General features: G+C 36.4%; 1 protein-coding gene across 2 annotated transcripts in view; it reads right to left on the reverse strand.

Annotated features, from left to right (window-relative positions):
- The window catches only part of LOC145686285 (protein argonaute-2-like), a 279317-nt gene extending 269774 nt beyond the window's left edge, over positions 1-9543 (reverse strand). For both annotated transcript variants that reach the window (XM_081759418.1, XM_081759417.1), the window contains exon 1: positions 9206-9543. The gene's annotated coding sequence lies outside the window, so the exon portion shown is untranslated. The remainder of the gene's footprint in view (positions 1-9205) is intronic.
- Between the last annotated feature and the right edge of the window lie 10220 nt (positions 9544-19763).

Below are 19763 nucleotides of genomic sequence, written 5' to 3' on the forward strand. Positions count from 1 at the left end.
ATTTCTTATTCATTTTGTCTGCCCTGCTTATCAGAAATTACTTTCTGTTGGAAGGATACTAAAACGAGAGCGGCAAAATAAAACGTCGTACCCCCTCCTACATGGTTGCTCAAATAATTACTAAAGAAAGCATTTTAAACTAAGATATCTAAGATTAAAACTAAGAAATTAAGATATCCTTACATTATGTAAGGATGGCATATTCAGGAATATTATTATTATTATTATTATTATTATTATTATTATTATTATTATTATTATTATTATTATTATATGAATGTTTTTGAAGCGCCGAAATTTTGTGAGACGAACAATGGAATGTAGAGGTTTAAGATGGGTGGTCATAGGGAGGAAAAACCAGGATTTTTTTCTGTCTGACACTCTAAAGTAAAGATTATGTGCTGAAGGTAAGAAGTATCATCATTCTACAATAGGTTGCTTTTACGTAGAATATCAATTACTTGAGTTTTCCTCCTTCGAGCTACTTATCTCATGTGATAAATTCAAAACAATTTCAATTTTATACAAATACATTGTAAAACTTTTCCGTAATTAAACATATAGGGAAAATTAAACACTTAATAGGGAAATATGTTATCAAAATATCCAAACACGTAGATAGAAGACTATCTAGTGAGAAATATTGTGAAACTTTATAAAATTCTCCAAATTAGAATTAACATTTACTGGGAAACATTCGTTATGCGCCAGCGATCATAACGTATAGTGAGCAGTGAGCACAGGGGAAATATTACGAAATTGTTTGCAAACAAAATTAGGGACGCTAATGCAAGTGCGACAACGACATTTTTTCTTTTTCTTCTTTTTTTTTTGGGTATCGTCATGAGTTTTACACATATGTTACAATTTAATTCTTTCCCACATAAAAAATAAAAATAAATAACCATACTAGTAAATATGACAACGGCACTTCGAGGGAGATTCGAACCCACTACCTTCGGCATACAGACTCGTTGCTTTACCTAACTGAGCTATTTGTTTTCTTACGTGAACTGAGGCTGTTCCGGTAAAGACGATTTTTCGTTACGGTCGCGCTATCAATTCGTCCTTTTCCATAGGTAATTTCCACTTTTTGCTCTATCTTTACGTTAATACTTGGCATATATTCATATATTTGGAGTTTGCAGATAATGCACGTAATAAGACATATTAGAAATATTTCGTTAAAAGTTTCGTCTGTAGATTTAATCCAAATTTCTCTCAATAACATAGATGTCGCTGCTTCGTTTTGAACTGCAGAATTCCCTCGCGTTCTTGAAAATTTCCCACTTTAGCAGAGTTGGTAATTCTCGAGATTTCTGTCGATTTAATGTTTTTTGCTTCTAATTTCTTTATTTTAAGCTAATATCTAACACAAATATTAAAAACGGGTTTGTTATTAACCTGTCCTGCTGGGGAAACCTTCCGAAATTTCGAACATATAAAGAAAACAGAGATATTTTCAAAAACCTTCAAAATAAAGAGACGCGTCATTTATTTTGCTCATAGTAGTACATAGGGATATAAATAAACTATATTTTATTATTGTTTGTTTGTGCATGCGTATCTTTCTCTACATAAATTACCAAATGAACGTCACTTTATCTGAAAAGTCGAAGTTTCGAGCACTTCCGGTTCGAATTTTAAAATTCTGTTTTCACGGTTGGTAAGACCTAGTTGTTCTTTTTGTTCTTGTTTGCTTTCTTGCCCCGGCTTCCACCTTCGGACAGTTTATGAACTGATGAGTTTGACGGTATTGGTATACTTTATACTAAGACCTAGTTACCCGCTTTCCGAAAAAAAAAAAAAAATTGCATCGCTTCTGAGTGCAACCGTTTTGTCGCAAAAAATTCGAGAAATTGTAAAATTTTCAAAAATCGCCATATTTGGGCTTCATTTTCTCGAAAACACCATCTTTTAAAATTATTAAATGTTGTCAGATGGTTTAGCTTTACATGAATAATAAACATACCAAATACCATTCTCGACCAATGCTTCATGAATTAACTACAGCCTTTTGAAGTTAGCGAAGTTTCGTTAACTTTGATGTCACAGTTAGCAACACCGGAAACAATAAAAGTGCAATGATTTGATTATGTTTGTGGTTCACATTCATCAAATAAAGAATACAAGATTTTCTTGACTGTTTTTTTTTCTTTTTTTATCAAAAAGGCTCTCTCTTATGAGACTCAGTACTGAAAAGTAAAATGAGACTCCCCCTTCTCCGTTTTTTTATTCCGAAGTAATGAGATGGAAATTACGATTACCAAAAAAAACAAATTCCAAGTTCACTTACTTAAAATGGTCTTTGGAAACAAAATTTCACTGATTATTTTTCACATGGACCAATCATTTGCTTGCTTGGCCTCTTCTTCGCTAATAGCATGTAACCGTGCAGATGCTCCAATAGGTGTTGGTGCACTCACAACTCGTCCAGAGGGACGATCGCCCCTTAGAAAAAGAAACTTTCCCTTTTCATATATAAATAAAACCCATCCCAGAGTTTTTAGCTCTTAAAAGTGGCTCTAAGTAGCAGTATTAAAACCCCCTTCCCCCCAGAAGTCCGTCCTGGATCCGCTCCTGCGTAACACATTGTCGATAGCCACAGAACACTTATCTTCCCTTCTCTTATGTTCTTCTGGAAACCTGTACCCTGCTGAAGGAGCATGTGGAAGCATAACAGCACTTCAACTTCATGTAATTCTTAATTTATTCATAATATTTCTGCTACGCCCCACTGGTTATCATACGTATATGTATGTAACAAAAGTTCCTTTTTGCAGACTTCTTAAATCTACACTTTGAATTGCAGAAGCTCGATTTTGGGGAAGCATGAATTTATTTCATGGTGACCCGTTACTGCCATAAAAACTTCGCCATTTTCCGAAAGCCAAAGGTGACTTCGTTGAATACCAGTTACCGGTCGCACCCCCCTCCCCCTATCCCCCAATACCGGCGCAAAGACCCTTGCATGGCCGGTTTCACTGCAAGAACACTGCTTTATCGGACCTGTCTGCATCTCGAACATCTGAAAGCGATTTGTAAAGTGGAATGCAGCACCATCAGAAATCACTGACTCGGTTTGGGAAACTGTAGACACTTATTTTCACGTTGTTGAGTTGAGTTGATTTTAGTTTAGCGTCCCGTTCAGCACCGAGGCTATGAGACGTGCAACTACTGATTAACGTGGAATCCGAACCATATGAGCTCCCGCTGGGAACCGAACCCGGGTTTTCCACGCCAAAGGCGCGTACGCCAACCGCTTAGCCACGAGGGAGCTCATTTATTTTCACGTATTCGAACCTTTTTCTATAACCTATATTTTCGCTTTTCTTCGAGTATTTTTAAAATCTTGTCTATGGCTATGAGTGCATGAGCCGAATCGTGTGTTTTGTCGTCACTTATTACAACAAAACTGTCAGTTGTTTCATATTCCGGTGATAACTCTGAATTTCATTTTGCAGAATAACAGCCCAGTTTTTAACCAAGTCCACATAAAGTAAAATAGAATTTGTATCTTGAAATTTTATACGATGCTTTTCGGTAGGAATTAATTCTCTTTGAATTTTCTTGATGTCATGAATTCTTACAGTTAAACCAGCAATGTACGATACGAAAACAGAAAGTGGCAGTTTTTTAACGAGATCATTGTTTTCCCATATGACATATGTAACACTTTCATTTTCATCAGGATCAATAATCTAAGACTCCACACTTATTTCTTCCACTCCAGGACATTCACCGCATTCTTGAAGATGACGGCTGTCATTTTCTACGGATCATACTACTAAAGGAAATAGATCACTGATGACAGCTTCAATACACGCTGCACCTTTGATTTGTTGCAACGCAGTAGCAGGTAACTTAAAATTTGGACAATACACATACACTTCCCTCGCAGGTTGCGGACTGACCCACTTTAGGCAAATACTATAAAATGCCGAGTGAGCCATTCTTATGCTGGAATTGTTCTCTTTAAAAAGTCCATAAATTTCTTTGATGGAACGCGTAAGAAAAGGTTTCGATTTTTTAACTTTTTGTCCTTTTTCAATCACTGTAATGACATCGCACTTAATTGAGACTTTGTCTGGAGCATTCCAAATCATCACTGAGGTAATAGTTCAGGCTTTTTATAGATCATCAGAATTTACTGGATGGCCATTTCAAGTAAACTTAAAATTTGTGTGTTTCGTAATCGTAATTTCCATTTCATATTACTTCGGTTTAAGAAAACGGAGGAGTAGAGAGAAGGCTGATCTTACTATTTCAGAGAGCCTTTTTGATCAAAATAATAAAAAATATGTCAAGAAAACCTTTTATTCTTTATTTGATGAATGTGAACCACAAACATCAATAAATCATTAAACTTTTATTGTTTCCAGTGTTGCTAACTGTCACATCAAAGTTAACGAAACTTCGCTAACTTCAAAAAACTATAGTTAATTCTTGAAGCATTGATCGAGAATGGTAATTGGTGTGTTTATTATTCATGTAAAGTAGAACCATCTGACAAAATTTTAGAATTTTAAAAGATGGTGTTTTCGAGAAAATGAAGCCCAAAAATGGCGATTTTTGAAAATTTTACAATTTCTCGAATTTTTTGCGACAAAACGGTTGCACACAGAAGCGATGCATTTTTTTTAAAGCGGGTAACTAGGTCTTACCAACCGTGAAAACAGAATTTTAAAATTCGAACCGAAAGTGCTCGAAACTTCGACTTTTCAGATAAACTGACGTTCATTAGTTAATTTATGTAGAGAAAGATACGCATGCACAAACCAAACAATAATAAAATATAGTTTATTTATATCCCTATGTACACTCATGTCCAAAATGATTGTCGCATATCTATAACTGTCATCTTGTAAGAATATATTTTGATAATGATTTTGTAGGGTACTTTTAGTACTGATACTATATGTATAATCAGGAAATATATATTTGTGGTAAGTTTCATAATAAAAGAATTATAAATACGAAAATTAGAATGAGTAAAACAAAATGTTGCTAAATGGACAAGAAAGTTTTATTTTCGTTTTGTTGCTCTTTTGATATGAAATTTGCCACATACATGTCTTTGCCGATTATACACATACTAACATTATAATAAATACGGGGCGAATTCGTTATCAAATTGTATTCCTGCAACAACATATTTATAGACATGCGACAATAATTTTGGACATGAGTGTACATACCACAACAAGAATTATAACTCTACCTGCCTCCCTAGCTGAATGGTGGGGGTCCGAAGTTAACCAATTTCCATGTTTTCTACAATTCATAAATTGTACTCCCCGTCTTTGATGGCCCACTACTTGGCAGGAAAATTTTTTCAGACAATTGGTCTCGTCTAGTTGCTATAAAAAGTTTCAACAATATCTGAGATGGAGATGGCACATGCTCTGCCTAAACTGAAATGGAAGGCACCTAACTTGGCGCGCATTTTTGCGATAAAGATAGGTTTCAGGTAAGAGCATTGTGTGTGGAGGGGAAAGAGGGAGGTACATGCCCCAACTTTCTCCTGTGAAATATCTACTTACCTCTTTATCATATGGATATTTGTATATTCCAGATATTCGTAAGATAGTTTAGGAAATAGTACCCCGTAAAATTTTGATCACGCTACGCAACTGGACGAAAAGGGGAAAAAAAAGTGAATTTGCTGAACATTTAATTCTAAACAACTTTTGTAAAAAGCTACTTTTCAAAAAAGTTAACCATTTTAAATATATTTACAGATTTCTTAGAGTGACTTTTTCGCGACCTTTGACCTTGGCGGCCATATTGCCAAAAAACTCACGGTTTTCTGAACATGTGACCAAGCCAGAAATCATCCACTAGTACCATTAGACAAAGTCAAGTAATAATTTGCTCTCGACCTTTTCGATCCAACAGAACCTATGACTGGCTCCTAGACTATTAGTCAAAGTGTCCTCCTTTTTGATTTTACAAATCTGGCAACCCTATTTGGAGCACACATTTTGAAAGATTTACAGGTAAAATTCAATACTTTGCATGAAAAAATATATTTATAAGGAACAAATTTCTGCAGGCAAAGAACTAAATACAAAGTAATAAAGCCGTAAAAATATTATAGGGCCATTCCACGCGAAAGTGAGCCTGAACCCAAATTTTCAAAAACTGTCAAAACTAATGCATTTTTACATATATATGAAGTAAAAAGATCAAAATTTACTTTGTAACAAAGAAAAACTTATTTATAGTTAGAATTCGCGTAAAATTTTAAGTCTAAATTGTGAATTTGTAACATGTCAGCTGGGATGAAATTTTTTATTCTTTTTATGGGCAACATTTTATAGTATATTGTGCATTGTTGGCTATAGTAACTTCGAGTTGCTCAAGTTGCTTCTTTATTCTACAAGCTGCAGTTAAAAAAGTGTTTACAGGATAAAAATTGTTTATAATATCATTAAAGACATAAACGTCAAATTGAATGTCCTGCCCGTGACAGAAAACTACCAAAAGTTATTGTATTGAATTACTAAATTTGAGAATGTAGTTCGTACTTTGTAGAAGTAACAATTTGTACGTGCATTTCACATCTACAAAATTTGGAACTAATGCTAATAATATGTTTCGATTTATTTCAATCTGAAAACTTGTCCTGCCCGTGACAGTGGGCATGCCAGTGGTAGGAATTGTTGTGTAGATTGGTTTTTCATGATGGAAAATGATTCCATGTGTACTAAAATAAAGTTTTCTAAGCATGAACATTATTTACTTAAATAGAAGATTATCTATTACTGTCAGTATGATGTTTTATCTTTAAAAAACTATTATATAAATATTATCATTACCGTCAACTTTTTGTTGGTTTCAAGCGAGCAGTGGATGGGCTTGGAGTACGTACAAAAAGGCCAATATGGAACTTTGTGAAACAAAAGAAAGTAATTGTAGAATGTGCTGCTAATTTCGTAGCAGCTTTAAGCTCTTCGTTTCAAAATAATCTTATTTACTACTATCATCAGCAGAAATGGAAGTAAAAGAAAAGAACAATTGAAGTTAAGACATGTTGAATAAAAGACGGGAAAATATTCTATCAATTGAGTGTCTCCAATCAAAAGAATTTTTTCCTGCGATTTGACAGCGAAAATTTGGTCCTTCGTCGAACTTTTAAATCAGAGTTTCATCCGTGTAAAATCTTTAAATTCCTAACAGACATTTATTTAGATTTTGAAAATTATGATTCCGAAAGTTACGAAGCTATCCCGAGCGACGACTTAGGTTTGGATGGTAACAAGACTTGTGTTAGGCCAACTGTTGAAGATATAACACAAGGAACATTTTTTTTTTGGTGGAATTTTTCTCTAGTGGACAGAAAAAGAGAACAAACAGGCATGCATCTATCCCACAAAGCCCAGTGGAAGAGGACGAAGAAGTCAAGGTAATTTGTATAAAGGTCGTCAGCGATTGCGGTAAAATTTTCAGGACTGTTGAAGAAGCTGTGTTTTACGTGCATTTCGATCAAATAATCTCTGTGATACCAGCAGTGCCGTGCCTTGGGAGGGGGAGCGAGGCGACGGCCCCGGGCGTCAAAGTAAAGGGGCGCAAAATTTAGGAGGAAAAATAAAATATAGTATGTATAAAATGGAAGGGAAAAGTATTAAAAAGTGCTCAGCATCAAGGAAAAGCAGGGTTAATTTTTGAAAATGTTTTCACGCTTCGAGCCAACCATGGTGGTGTTTTGCGGCTGGTCTGCTGACCTCATTCATATTTACTGGGGCGCCGTCGTATACTCGCGCCCCGGGCACTGATTTTCCACGGCACGGCACTGGATACCAGCACCTATTTTATATACTGTTAAACACAGTGTTTTGTACGAATTTGCCTACAAGATGGGTGTAAATGGGCAAGCAGAAACATTTCCTAAAGAGTAGGTGGTGAGAAATAAGTGTACTACATATATTATTATTTTTGCGTGATAAGTAAAGTAAACAATGCTACAATGCTACAACAAAACAACAGAAATTGACTTATTTTTTAAATTTTATTTCATTTTTGAAATCATTCTGAATGATATTTTGTGTGTTGATTCACACGGTGTCCTGCCCGTGACACAATAAATTTTAGTTTTTTTTATTAATACAAATATTTGACAAATTTCTCTTATGTGAAGTTTGTAGGAAAATTTCATCAATTATTCATTTGCGCTTAAATAAAAACATTTTGAGTTAAGAATTCACAGAGTTTTGTAACATTCACTTGGTGTGTCGAAAGTCACTTCTCTTTTTTGTCCCCGCCCGTGACAGACGTTTAGGAATTAATATTTTCTACTCTAAACAGAAAAGAATACTGAAAACATCAGCTAGATATACTCCTAAGTCTGTACTGCTCACATACCATACATTAGCAGAATTTATCTTGTACTTTTAGAAATATACAAATTTAAAGCATCAAAAATGTAGTGTAAATGTCCTGCCCGTGACGATGGAATGGCCCTATAGGTTTCCAAATGTAGGATCACTAGTGTAAAATCATTACAAGCTCTTTAGAGGGATAAAATAAGTGAATGCATATGAAAGACTAATATTAAATGTATTTTCCACGAGCGGTAAAGTTCTGTAGTGTACAGAATCTGTATTTTAGGTTTACAAGTGGAGCGTTACTAGAATGAAATCATGACAAGTGATGTTGAAATTTGTATCATTGTGAAAACCTACTTCTTTTCACTACCCTTGCTAACGCGTATATCCACCATCTCTGACGCCTACTCCCTTTACACGTACCGCCACGCAGGTTGACGTGCTTCGCCCTGCCTTGACTCGGTTAGTTAGCATTTATGCTTTTTAGTGGCCACCTAGCACAGGTTGGTTTGTCTTTTGCATTGTGGTTTTTATGCCATGCATCCAGAATCCGTGTATATACGCAAATTGTACAAAGATTGTAAATTTGCAACAATTCTGGTGGCCCCTTTGAATTTTATCTATGCCAACTTTGATATTTTCATGTCGCCTAGTGAAAACCTTTTAGGGGACAATAAGGAAATTAGTGAAAGATTTATAATTTTTCAACAATTCTTTCTAGTAGTGCGCTAAAAGAAAACCAGGACGCAATTACTTACGTACCGGTAATTGTTACACCATCCTAAAGTGAATCTGCACTCATGGATAAATCTCCTTTCGAAAAGAAATCATACTTTATGAATACTTAAACAGGAATAAAATTCATAAATCACTCTTACCTTTCAAAAACTTTTTCATTTCACAACTTTCAATATCGGTATGAAATGCATCAAAGCAACTCCGTAGCAACCAAGATCTCCAACAGGATTACAAAACAAGAGTGACCTATTAGCACAAACACTCCCTACATCTCTCGTAAGATCGGGAATTTCCCGATAATTCTTTCGAATTTGGAGCAAACCCAATCTCCAATCAATGATTGGTACGCTGGCAGCAGTGATACCAACCGAATTAAGTAGAATCTAAATTTTCCCACATTGCTTAAAAATAAATAAATAAATAAATAAAAATAAAAAAGTCAGATGATAAAAATTAAGTTATTCAGCCCTATACGAAGTTTCACCCAAAGTAAAGAAAGAATTCAGTTAGCGACCGTGTATATGTGAAGACCGTACGTATCGCGATTAGTTGTACTGAAATTCAGTTTTGCACTTGTGTGTTTAGCAGGGTTGTTGGAATTTACTCCAGCACTAAAAAAGATAACTTTTTTTTAGCTGACCCACCTAAAAAACACTATAAAACACAAAAAGCCATAATATAGGCTTTTCAATATAGGCCTACTTCAAAACTTGGATAGGTATGACAACCTTAATCAATGGCGTATCCTGAAAATTTATTCATGTTTACCGCAGCTTGTATAGGATAATATCTTAACTGTATAACATCATTCCTCACTATATTCCATCTTTCTGAGCATCTTAACTGTTTACTTACACAAGAACTGTATTCACAATATATGTATATGCTAATTATAACTTGGTTTGTTAGGCCGCTGTGGCTCAGTGGTAGTGTGCTCTCCTCTGATATGTGAGGTTTCTGATTCGATCCTGCCATAGGCGCAAATCTGTCTTCAACATTGGGGGGGACGGGTAAGACCGTTTCCATATATATATATATATATATATATATATATATATATATATATATATATATATATATATATATATATATATATAAGGCAGTGTACATCGAAGATATCCATTGTCGCTAACACATTTTCCTCAAATGTGGATATATATATAAGCGATGTTCAAAATATTTATGAAGTTGAAAAACAATGCTGTGAAGGATCAGGGGAGCAGAATTGTTTCAGTGGCGTATTTAGGAGGCTATCGGGCTCAAGCTCCCCCCGAAATAAATTTGTTAGTTTTTCGCATTCCACGCACAACAATAATCTTTCTTACCATTTCTACGAATGTAATTGACTTTCCATTTTCTTATGCTCTTTGTGCAGAAATAATACTGTATTTGTCAAATTTCATTCCGTGTAAGAACTGCGTCCTTTTGTGCTTTCTTTTGTCCTTTCTACTTTTCTGTTTATTTTCCTTGACGTTACTTTCTTTCATTTCGCCTATCATAGTTTATCGACCGTTGTCAGTTGTGATTCAAGTCGGCCGTCATCAGTAGCACCAAAACTAAGAGGAGTTGATAAGCGAAACTGGTGTTCCACACCAACTTGCGCGGATATCAACATGACAGCACTTTAGTTATTGTAACAAAGGAAAAAGTATATCGTTCAGAAGGAAATGTTTGAATTGAAGAAAATCAAAACGGGGGAATAATTAGCCCGGGAAATTAGGAAGACCAAGGGACGCTCCCTTTCTCTTGTATGAATATAATAAAGGGTTAGATTCACTCCTAAATTTTTGTATCATATCATATAGGATTTATCGGTCTGCAATTCTTGCCATTATAACTTCAATTTATGAATAAATTAAAATATATTTAAGTCTCAAACTCAAGTGGGCAATTGCCCACTTCCTTCCTTGTGTTGGGTATAACCCCGCGAAACAAAATCCTAAATACGCCATTGGCTGTCTTCAACATTGGGAGGTGGGCAGATTTGAGGCTTATTCTAGAGAAGGGAGATGAAACTCATATTACGGTAGATGAATCTGATCAACTGTTGTAGAGTATATTATATATTACGCGATGTAGATGAAGTAGTAGTACATATCAGTATTACAAATCACTGGCGTGAACACATTCTGAAATCTGAATACATGCATATTTATAATTGGTATGTTTCTAATTAGGCATCCACAAAGATCCACGTTAAAATTGTTTTATAATAATATAAATAATGACTTTCCCAAAACTATGAAGAAAAAATATCAATTATGTATGACACAACAATACTCTTTGACCAAAATGATGATAATGTCAATAACATTACAGGAATCGTTACAGAAATCTGATGCATGTCATATACTCTTCAGTTAACAGATGTAACCCTAAGATTATGAAGAATATTATTCCAGCAATTGAATTCTTTTCTTTGCTTACGAAGCATCCTCTCTCAAAAGAAAAATTGGGACACACGGAAATACGTAGGAACAAATCATTGTTCGAACTAGCAGAGAAGAGAAAACAGGCAAAATTACGTTGACTATAAATTCCAAATGAAATAATTACACAAAATTACGTAGATATCAGGCGGGAAACTTCAAAAACTTTTAGAACAATGAAACGCGATTTTTTGAAAGCTAAAATTTAGGAACTTGAAGATAATAATAAAAATAAACACATTCGGGACATGTATAAAGGGATCAACAAATTTAAGAAAGGCTATCAACCTCATGCTTATGTTAAAGAAAGCTGATGGATCAGTTTTCACTGACACAGATAGCCTTTTAAATATATGGAAAGATTTCTTTGTCGATTTGCTTAACACGCAGCCAAAAACTACTGTGCGTGGAGAAAGGGAGATACACACCGCAGAACTGTATATTCCAGAACCCAATCAAATAGAAGTAGAAATCGCTATAAAGAAACACATCTCCGGGTGTAAACGAAATTCCGGCTAAATTAATTTTAGCTGAAGGCGAAAAATTGTGGAACAAGATACACAAACTCATTCTCCTTATCTGGAACAAGGAAGAATTGCCACAAGAGTGGAAAGAATCAATCATTGTTCCAATCCACAAGAAAGGCAACAAAACTGATCGTAATAATTATAGAGGCATCTCTCTTCTGTCAACATCCTATAAAATATGCAGATGAAATTATTGGAGATTATCAGTGTGGATTTAGACGAAATCGACCAACTATCGACCAAATATTTACCATTCGCCAAATACTCGAAAAGAAGTGAGAATACAATAGCCCGGGACATCAACTATTTATTGATTTTAGAAAGGCTTACGACTCGGTTAGGACAGAAACATTATACAACGTTCTTACAGAATTTGGAATGCCGAAAATGCTAATTAGATCAATTAAGGCATGTTTAAATGAATCCCAAAGTAAAGTCCGGGTAGGAAAATTTTTGGCCACGAGCTTTCACGTTTCGAGAATGACCTGAAACAAGGAGATGCGTTGTCGCTATTATTATTCAACTTTGTCCTGAAATACGCTATAAGGAAAATAAAAGATAGCAACCAGGGTCTAGAGCTGAACGGTGTTCACCAGATTATGCGTACAGTACGCTGTTGATGTAAATTTAATAGGGGATGATTGGAGAAAAATAGAAAGAAATGCAGAGGTCTTATGCAGGGAAAAGAGTTTAAAAGTAAATGCAGAGAAAACTAAATACATGGAAGTGCGTCGGGACCGTAATACGGCAAATTATAGATGCATTATAATGTCAAATAATACTTTTGATAAAGTGGATACTTTCAAATATCTAGGATCAGTATTAACATATGAAAATCATATTCACGGAGAAATTAAATGTCGACTAAAAGCAGGGAATTCGTGTTATTAATCAGTTCAAAATCTCTTGTCGTCGCAAATTCAGTCGAGGAATTTGAAGCTTAAAATAAAAACAATAGCCATACCTGTTGTGTTGTATGTTTGCGAAACCTGGTCGCTTACTCTGAGGGAAGAACGTAGACTGAAAGTGTTTGAGAATAAGATCCTGAAACGAATATTCGGACTCAAAAGAAACGGGAATGGAGAATGGCGGAGAAACTTCATAACGAGGAACTACATAAATTATACGGCTTACCAAATATTGTTAGGGTCATCAAGTCTAGGAGGCTTAGGTGGGCAGGACATATAGCCAGGGTGGAAGAAAATAGGAAAGCTTTCAAAGTGTTAGCGGAAAGACCAATAGGAAAACGACCATTAGGAAGACCTAGGCGCAGATGGGAAGACAATATTAAGATGGATCTCGCAAAAATAGGAATACAGAGTAGAAACTGGATCCAGTTGGCTACGGATAAAGTCGTTGGAGAGCTTTTGTGAACGCGGCATTGAACCTTAGGGTTCCATAGGCTATAAAGTTAGTTAGCTTACGAATCATGAGTAGATGCCTAGGCTGATACTACAAATATATTAAATGCGCATTTACTGTAAAGATGGGTTCTACTGACATTGGATAGTCTATATACTCTTCGTGTGCTAGGGTCTAGGGGAGAGGAGGAGATGAGATTTCATATCAGGTTACGTCACGCACAGTCGCACGCCTTCACTTTCATTAAAAATGGAAAACCCAAGAGAAACGAATTTCAATATCACTTTCCTTTGTGGCAGTCGGACACAAATCATAACACTTATCCCAAAAAGCACTTTTTAAGTCAGATTATTGGGGGGGACAGTCCCCCCCAGGTCCAAGATTGGAGGGGACATGTCCCCCTCGTCCCCTCCGGGATTTGCGCCAGTGGATCCTGCTCGTCAAGTGGGCTTTGTGCTGAACCAGCAAAGTGTGCATCGGTGTTTTTCAGGATTTTCTCTTTTCCTCCCACTTTCTTCATTCCATCATTTAGTTTAAGACAGGGTGGAAAAGATCGTTTTTGTTGATTTTTTTTATTTAAATCGATTTTTTATTTATTTAAATCAAATCTTTCTCCTCGTATAACACAAGTCGCGAACTGAAGAAAAAACATTAAGAATTAGTATTAAATGTTAATTATGCCATTTAAGTGAAACTATTGGGGTTTAATTTAGAAATTAATCCCCAATCGTTAACCTATTTCAATCCCAAACAATGTTTCTTAAGCATTAAGGAAAAAGTACAGCAACGCATATCAACGTATTTTCTTCTCACGAAAGTTACTGATATTTGGCAGTGGCATAGCTATTTTAAAAAAATCGGAACTAGCTAGCGGCACGAAATACATATAAAGTATATAAATTTCACCTAAAATTAACTAACTCTATGGCCTATTGAACCCGGAGGTTTAATGCCGCGTTCACAAAAGCTCTCCATTGACTTCTATCCTTAGCCAACTGGGTCCAGTTTCTACTTTGTATTCCTATTTCTCCTAGATCCATCTTAATATTTGTCCTGGAATCTGCACCTAGGTCTTCCTAGTGATCGTTTTCCGGTTGGTCTTCCAGTTAAGACTTTGAAAACGTTCCTACTTTCTTTCATCCTGGCTACATGACCTACCCACCTGAGTCTTCTAGACTTGATTACCCTAACAATATTTGGTGAACCGTATAAATTATGTAGTTCTTCGTTGTGAAATTTCCGCCATTTCCCATTCCCGTTCCTCTTGGGTCCGAATATTCCTCTCAGGATCTTGTTCTCAAATACTTTCAGGTTGTATTGCAATATAACCGAGAGTAGTACAGCCATCTTAACGGTACCTTAGCCACCTGGCCGGGGGACCCCGCGAGCAGAATGGCATGTATTAGGAGCAAAATCTAGTCATAGGGACCACAACAAACTGTTTGATCTAGGGCCTAACAAGCTGTTAACCCTTTCCGGATCCTGGCTTTTTGGGCTATTTTTTAGACTTTCAGTCAAGCAGCTACTGTATCGTCACTATTTATCCTAGGATCATGGTTCATACCTCATTCTCTTCAGAATTGAGCTGGCTTTCAAATGGTATCACTTGCATGCTCATACCATATACCAGAAGCGGGAAAAAATTTCAAAGTGAAAGTTTCAGAGGGAAATTTTTTCTCGAACTTTGGCCCCCCTGGACCCCCCCTGTGTCAACGTAGCCATCTAAAAAAATCTGATAAATAGTACTTGGTATACTGAATGTGTGTGCCAAATTTCAAGTTTCTATCTTGAATAGTAAGGGAGGGAGAAATTTTATCAAAATTTCCCACCATGCCCCAAATTACCACAAAACACTATGATCTCAATCCCAGCCCCCGCCAAGTGAACTTTGTGGTCAGGGGTGTAGCCAGCAGGTTTGTGTAGGGGGGGGCCGTCGTTTTTGAGGGGGGGCCAGCTACAATGTACAAAGCCAAAAAAATGTGTTGCTGCTAATGTTTTTGAGGCCTGAAAGGGAAAATGTTGGTTTCCTTCTGGAAGACTAAGAACACTATTTTATCTTATTATTATTATTATTATTATTATTATTATTATTATTATTATTATTATTATTATTATTATTATTATTATTATTATTATTATCCATAAATTATATTCAATATAGTTTTTATTTTGCTTAATCAAGAACTACTGCCCGGGACCAAACGCTATACTTTTGTGCATAACTATAAAGGTAACCAAGAAAGTTCTGTCCCTTTTCGTAGAGGTCTGTGTTCAATTGGACCTCACACTGTGAGATGAATGCAAGTAGAGATAAGGCGAACGTCAGTTGTTGGTGTGGGTATATCCAACATACTATCTGGTTCTGGCAATTCAGACACACCGTGAACTTGCATAAAGACAGAGGGAACATGGGACATCCACAGAGCGTCATAAGAGCATGTATGCTGAACGAGTTCAAATGGAGGTCAAACGCCGCTGTAACAGGACAGAAGATATGCCAGGCCTTTGGTGAGGGTGTCGTGACGACGCGGACATTGCAGCGATGGTTTAACAAGTTTAAGAACGATGACGAAACACCCGAAAACACCACGTGCCAGAAGACCAACACATGTACAAAGAGGAACTGGGACTACAATTCAGTATGTGGAGAAACCATTCGGCAGCACATCCATCAACTTGTGAAGCACAACAAGTTGGGTCGATGGGTCTCTCATATTTTGACTATGGGCCAGAAGGCAACGCGGCAGTCGCCTGTGTTTATTTACTGTTTCGGAGCCATTTCTGGACAGGGTGTTGACATGTGATAAAAAATGTGTCCTATACGAAGCTCCACGGCGCCGTCATCATTGGTTAGCATCCCATGAATCGATTTCAAAACAGCAGAAACCAGCACTGTACCAGAAGAAGGTCCTTCTGTGTGTTTGGTGCATCGTGCATCGGGAACTGCTACCAGCTGGTCAGAGTATCAATTCAACTGTGTACTGTCAGCAGTTGAGCTGTGCTCAACAAAAACTCAAAACTCTGGAGCCATCACTTCTGAATTGCAAATGGGTCCTCGTTTACGGGACAATGCTAAGTCGCACGTGGCTAGGATGACTCAGGGCACCATTTTCCGCCTTGGATGGGAAACAATATTGCAACCACTATATTCTCCGGGTATTGCACCGTCCGATTATCACCTGTTCCATTCTTTGGAGAATCACCTTAGAGGACGCCAGTTCAAATCCCTAGTAAAAGTCCAAAATGCACCTCATACTTTCTTCGTTTCACGGCCCACCAAGTTCTACTGCGATGGATTGCATGGCCTTCCAGAACGTTTTCAGAAGGTCGTCGATGCTGATGGGGACTATTTTTGACTTCCATAGGTGACATAGGTGATATATCGATGTTCGAAGGTGGTGGGTGAAAAAGCAACAAAACTTTTCCTGGTTACCTTTATATTTAAATTTAAGACCTTGTATACAGAACCTATCTACACAAGATTGATTTTCTTTGAAATTTCACTTAATTTCTTTATGGTTTCCTGACAAAAATATTTATTTATTATTCGTGACTAAAACAAAACAGAATTATTTTATTACACTGAGTAGAAATAAAAGAGAGCAAATGAAATCCAAATTGAATAAAAGCATTGTTTCTCACCAAATTTTCCATCCTCTATGTCTTTTAAAACACGTTAAAGCATATAAAATATACTGTACTTACAAATCAGTTTAGTACCTTTGTTTTATGGCTGTATTTGTAGTACCTTGTTAAAACGTTTGTCTTAAAACTGTCAAATATAAATCGCAGTAAATTGTGTAATCTGCTGTCACAAGAAGCATCCTATTTTTCGATCGGTATAAGGAAGAGATACTATACTATTTTTCGATCGATATAGAAGATTTCTCCATGCTATTTTATCGTAAATTATTAATTGTCAATAAACTTTGTTACTTTTAAATGAATGAAGCGAGATAATTTTACTATGATGTTTTAAAAGTTGGTCATTTGGGGGGGCCAGGAAACCATTTGGGGGGGCCGGGCCCCGATGTGCCCCCCCTTGGCTACACCCCTGTTTGTGGTGAACAAACAACGTGTGCGTGGGTTTTCTCGGGGTTCTTCCGTTTCCTCCCACTTTCTTCATTCCACCATTTCATTCATTACTCATCATCACCGTCTCCTTTAGCCTAACCGGCATAACCGTGGGACGTAAAACTCAAAGATTTCATTTCATTTCACTATGATCTCAGGGAAAAAAATTCCTGAGACATCCCTAATTACTCTAGGGTCATGTGTCGCTCATATTCTCTTCAGCTTAGAACTGCCTTTCAGGCGGTACCATTCACATGTCTCCATCATGTATCTAAGGCGGGAAATTGCAGAAAAAAGATTTTTTGGTCTAAATTTCCCTTTTTTCAACTTTTAGCCCCTCTGGACCCCCCTGTTTTAACGCAGAAATCTGAAAGAAAATCTGTTAAATACTACTCGGTGGACTCAACGTTTGTGCACAATTTCAATCTTCTAGGTGTAAAAATAAGCCCGCCAGGAAAAAAAATTCAGAAATTTCCCCATGTTACCCTATACAGAAGTATATTTTGAAAAAAAATCACTGAGACGTCCCTAACTACCCTAGAATAATAATTCGACCGTCATTCTCTTCAGAATGGAACTGCCTTTCAGACGGTATGACTCACGTGTCTCCATCATGTATGTGAGGCGGGAAAATGACGAGAAACGGGATTTTGGGGGTAAAAATATCCCTTTTTTCACTCCTTTGTCCCTCTGGTTCCCCCCTGTTTTAGCACTGACATCGGAACAAAAAATCTGGTAAATACTACTCGGTGGACTGAATGTTTGTACAAAATTTCAATCTTCTACGTAGAAAAATAAGCCCGCCAAAAAATATTGAACATAGGCTTAGAAAATGAGAAAAGAAATTTTTTACTTATGACGTCATCACCTCCTATGTCTGGACGCAGGACGGTTTGAAATCATACGTAATGTCTTCTACAAGGCCTCTGGATTTGGAAAACAAAAAAAAAAAAAAACGGACGAAAAAGCTCAAATAGAAGAGAAATAACGCAATGTACCATGAAAAACGCGTATGGTACAAAACTGTACCATAGGATCCCCAAAGGTTAAAACGACACTGGAGAGTAGATTAGACTGGAGAGTAGAGTAGACGGCACTAGCCGGGCCCCCTTAGGCGCGGGGCCCGATTGGGAGCAACCGGTCCAATCGGCTTAAGGCCGGTTCTGCTAGGTACCTCTCCCAAAATTACGAATGGTGTGTGTCAATTTATCCATGTCGTATAAAAGGGAAATGACCTATATACTGACTCATAAAGCTAAATAAGGTAAACCTTCATTAAGTAGGATAAAATGTCAAAAACCTCCGAAATTTACATTTTTTGGCAAAGTTCGGCCAAGTTCATATTCACTCATCAGATGAAATCTCTAACTTAAATCTAGTTATCTATTAGATTTGTAGGTGGATATTGTATATACAGTATAACGGATATAAGCACCTTTTTCAACATGAAAATGATCAATTGGGTGCTAAAAGCTTACTGCAGCATTCCTGGTGGCTTCCGGTTCAATAAGTGCAATTTAATCAAGAAACCTTTGATGAAGATCATACAAAATGGTTGACATTATTTGGCAGATACAGGTGGCAGCAGAGAAAATAATCTAATGACGCGAGAAATTAAGAGAACGAATGAGCCACTCCATCGTCTCCTCTGCCAATCTACCGCTGAGGAAATTGCGTGTTCAGAATTATCTTACATTACATCGCAGTGCGATTCTGCACTACTTTCCTTTAACGGTGTGTGGGCGAAGTTTAGTCTTTCTGATTCCTATGAACACTCATGTCAAAATTATTGTCACATGTGTATAAATATGTTGTTATAGGCGAAGTTTAGTCTTTCTGATTGCTATGAACACTCATGTCAAAATTATTGTCACATGTGTATAAATATGTTGTTATAGGAACATAATTTGATAACGAATTCACCCGGTATTTCTTATAACATTAGTATGTGTATAATCGGCAAAGACATGTATGGGGCAAAGACATGTATGGGGCAAATTTCATGTCAAAAGAGCAGTAAATAAGAACAATAAAACGAAAATAAAATTTTCTTGTCCATTTAGCAACATTTTATTTTACTCATTATAATTTTCGTATTTATAATTCTTTTCCTATGAAATTTATCACAAATATACATTTTCCGAATATACACATAGTTTCAGTATTAAAAGTACCCTGCAAAATCGTTATCAAATTATATTCTTACAAGCAGACAGTTATAGATATGCGACAATAATTTTGGACATGAGTGTACATTTCGGAAGTCAAATTGTCATTGATGAAAGGGGAACTAATTATCGTATCGT

This window comes from Thermobia domestica, chromosome 5 (genome assembly GCF_964235325.1).
Source record: "Thermobia domestica chromosome 5, izTheDome1.hap1.1, whole genome shotgun sequence".
Lineage (NCBI taxonomy): Eukaryota > Metazoa > Arthropoda > Insecta > Zygentoma > Lepismatidae > Thermobia > Thermobia domestica.